Raw genomic sequence first — 4,350 nt, 5'->3', positions numbered from 1 at the left:
GCGGGCCCCCGCAGGACCCACCCTGCCCGCCAGCCCCTTCTCCCGGCGCCCCACGCATGGCCGGGGGCGGGTGCACGGCCCTACATTCCCACAATCCCCAGATCGCTCCCCCACTTTGCTTTTAGCCTCCCCTCCCTCCCCTCAGGAGCCCTGGAGGCTACCCCTGCACAAACACAAGCCCCTCCAACCTTGGGAACTGGGCTCGCAGACACTGGAAAGCAACCCTCAGATCCCCACTTTGGTCCCAATATAGCCTCAGATGCCTGGCTTCTGCCACAAGGCACCACCCAACATTTGACCTTGGCACATCACCTCCCCTCCCAGGTTTCCCCCTTTGTGGCCTGGAGTAGGAGTATTCCAGGGTTCCGTCCAGCTCTAAGATTCTGTAGCCCAGTTGCCACAGCTCCCCACCCCTCCCTACCCCTGCTCCCTGAGGTCACGTTTTCTTTTCCAAGGTCGTATCTTCCTTTTCCAAGGTCAAAGGTCTTTGGAAGGAACTGCTAGATCCCAATTTGATCCTCTGGTGTCTGGCTGAAGATGGGCACCCAGTACCAGGCTACATCGATAACAGCCTCTGAATAATATGTGTTGAAGACATAGTGCAGCCACTCCCAAATCTTTGGGAAAACAGAAGGGGATGTGGGGGCAGAACACAAAGGAGCCGATGGGCAGAAGGTGAGCCAGCCCAGGAGAGCCCTGCAAAGAAAGGGTATGGGGGACAGGGTGCTGGACAGGATGGTGCTCTACATGAGAAGGAGGTTTAACCCTGTGACCTTGGGCATGTTATATACCCTCTCCCACCCCTGCCCTCGGCTGGTTCTCTGCTCAACCCAGGAGATGTTCTACCCTGAGAGCCACACAAGGGAAGAGGGGAGGGCTGCTAAGGTCTGTGAACACCCACTTGGCTTTGCACTGCACTAGACCCTCTCCAAACTCATTTCAGCCTTCCCACAGCAGAGCTACAGGGAGGCTTATCACCGTGCCATGGTCACAACCGGGAGCAGGAGTGTGTACAGGGTGACTGTCGGAATCGCAGCCATTTAACTGCCCCCAGCCTCTTACACTGAAAGAAATGTGCTCGGCCTCCCCATCTCACAGAGCGGGCGTCGAGACCATGGAACAAGACGCCGGTGTGAGTCAGCAGTGCGGAAGTGGAGTGTGCAGAACTGTGCCCCGGAACTCGGGGTGTGACACCCATCTGTCATGGACTGAATTGTGTCCCCGCCAAATTTATATGTTGAAGTCCTAATCCTGGGCACCTCTGAAGGTGACCTTATATGGAAACAGTATAGTCACACTGGGGTAGGGTGGGCTCCTTTTCCAATATGACTGGTGTTGTCATGAAAGGGGAAGATTTGGACACAGACCTGCACTCAGGAAGGACACCATGTGAGGATGGAGTTGGACACCACAAGCCAAGGAGCTACCAGAAGCTGGGAGAGGGGCCTGGAACTGATGCTTCTCTAGCATTTCCAAGAGGGAACATAGCTGTGCTGACATCTTGATCTCAGACTTCCAGTCACTAGAACTCTGAGCTAAATCCCTAACACACCAACGCGCCATCCCAAACCTTTGTACTCTGAGCCTGGTGACTCGGTCCCAAGTCTCTATCTTGAGGATTGTTTGCACAGGACCCTCACCTCCTTAGAGATATCCAAGAGCCTTGGAGCCTTTCCCAGTCGGGAACATTGCAAAGGGCTCTGTTGAGTCGACCTCCGACCCCCTGTCCTCCTCATGGCCCTGGTCCCCGGCTTCTAGGCTACAGACTTGGTATCCAAGTTTGGAGGAAATTCTGCCAGCCACCAGTTGTTTCATGCCAACTCATCCCACCAGACATCAGGGAATGCTTCCATTTCTCCCACCTCAGATGTCTTGGCCTCCGGGAGGCTTTTCCCATTGTGTTCTCCCGCACTTGTAATCGTCAGTCCCCAACACAATGTTCCCAGTGGGGTCTTTATTCCTGCAACAAGTGCTTCTTGCATACACAAAGAATGGTCACTGTGTGAGAGAGAGAAAGGCAACAGGACAGGTGACCAAAGTCAGAGTACCCCACTGGGCACCCTGCTCCTGAGCCCGGACTGACTTGAATGCCCGCCCCCTCCCCCACATGCTGAGGCCCAGAAAGCTTGTCTGACACATGTGCCACCACCACGGCCTGTCCTGTACGTCCAAGAGCTCAGGAGCCACCCCACCACACCCCCAGATGCGGACACATGAGCCCTCAGGGGTGGGCTCCTCCCCTAGCCATTCCCTGGAATCGCAGTCTTGGGATCAGGCACGATGGGAACTAGCCTGAGGTAGTGGGTATTTGTCCTCTGTGGCCACCCAAATCCTTGCAGACCCTCTACATTTTGGTCGTTTCCCACGAGTACAGTCTCTCCAAGGTCGAAGCCGAGTGCCCCTTGCCAGACTCCCTTGCAGCTAGGATACAGACGTAACCTGGGTTCCACCAAGCAGACTGGCCTCTGCAAGACCTGAAATCAGAAGTGAGTGCAGGAGTGGAGGCATGTGGGTCCAGGAAGGCGGCAGTGCTGCTTCTGCTAGAGAGGCTCTGCTCATAGGGCTGGTCGCCATTCCTCTCCATTCCTCCCCAAAATACCACCTACTACTCATGGTTTCCTTTAACACATTCCAGTTTGGAGGAGCTATCATTCTCAGCATTCTGACTTATGGATCAGGGAAACGTTTCTGAGTCCGGGACGCAGGCCAAGCAGGCACCAGGCATTAGCAGTACCAATACCAGGGAGCTGGGAGCAGGCACATGAGAGAATGACTTTTTTTTTCTTTGAAAGAGCAAGAGCACGCTAGCTCCCCTACTCATGAGGGAGGAGCAGAGGTAAGAAGAAAGGAAGAGTGTCTTTTTCTTTTTTTAAGTTTATTTATTTGAGAGGGGGATGGACAGAGAGAAAGGGAGAGAATCCCAAGCACACTTCACACTGTCAGCACAGAGCCCAAAGCGGGGCTTGAACTCATGAACCATGAGATCATGACCTGAGCCAAAATCAAGAGTTGAACGCTTAACCAACTGAGCCACCCAGGTGCCCCGAGAGAGAGAGAACCTTAAGCAGGCTCCATGCCTAGCGCAGAGGTCGACATGGGGTTCAGTCTCATGACTGTGAAATTATGACCTGAGCCGAAATCAAGAGCCAGACACTCAACCGACTGAGGCACCCAGCTGCCCCGAGAATGACCATCTTATTAGCAGGTCTGGGCAGCCCCTGCCTTCTTTTACTATGTCACTCCTCACCAACTCCATTCCTTAATCTTTTCTTTAAAGGTTATGTATTTGGGGTGCCCGGCTGGCTTAGTTGGAAGAGCATGCAACTCTTGGTTTTGCAGGTAATGAGTTTGAGCCCCACGTTGAGTATAGAAATTACTTAAATGAACTTTTTAAAAATAAAAAATAAAAACTGGTACAGCCCCTCTGGAAAACAGTGTGGAGGTTCCTCAAAAAATTAAAAACAGAACTACCCTACGACCCAGCAATAGCATTACTAGGAATTGACCCAGAGGATACAGGAGTGCTGATGCATAGGGGCACATGTACCCCAATGTTTATAGCCGCACTTTCAACAATAGCCAAATTATAGAAAGAGCCTAAATGTCCATCAACTGATGAATAGATAAAGAAGGTGTCGTTTATATATACAATGGAACACTACTTGGCAATGAGAAAGAATGAAATCATGCCATTTGCAGCAACGTGGATGGAACTGGAGGGTGTTATGCTGATTGAAATAAGCAAGTCAGAGAAAGACAGAGATCATATATTTTAACTCATATGTGGATCTTGAGAAACTTAACAGAAGATCATGGGGGAACAGAAGGGGGAAAAAAGTTACAAACAGAGGGAGGGAGGCAACCATAAGAGACTCTCAAATACAGAGAACAAACTAAGGGTTGGTGGGTAGGGGGGTGGGGGAGAGGGAAAAACAGGTGATGGGCACGGAGGAGGGCACTTGTTGGGATGAGACTGGGTGTTGTATGTAAACAATGAACCACGGGAATCAACCCCAAAAACCAAGAGCACACTGTACACACTGTATGTTAGCTAATTTGACAATAAATTACATTAAAAAAATAAATAAAATTTAAAAATATATAAATAAAATACAATAAAAATAAGATAATGTTTTTTTCTTTAGTAATCTCTATACCCAACATGGGGCTCAAACTCACGATCCCCAAAATCAAGAGCCACATGCTCTTCTGACTGAGCCAGCCAAGCAGACCTCCAGTCCCTAACCTTCATGATACACAATAATAACATCATTATCTTAAATGTAGGTAGTGCCATCCTGGTTACAAACCACTTTAATATTCATAATCTCATTAGTTCACGGCAACCTC

This window comes from Crocuta crocuta, unplaced genomic scaffold (genome assembly GCF_008692635.1).
Source record: "Crocuta crocuta isolate KB4526 unplaced genomic scaffold, BGI_CrCroc_1.0 scaffold229, whole genome shotgun sequence".
Taxonomy (NCBI): Eukaryota; Metazoa; Chordata; class Mammalia; order Carnivora; family Hyaenidae; genus Crocuta; species Crocuta crocuta.
The sequence above is the reverse complement of the archived record's forward strand: the minus strand, read 5'-3'. Positions refer to the sequence as shown.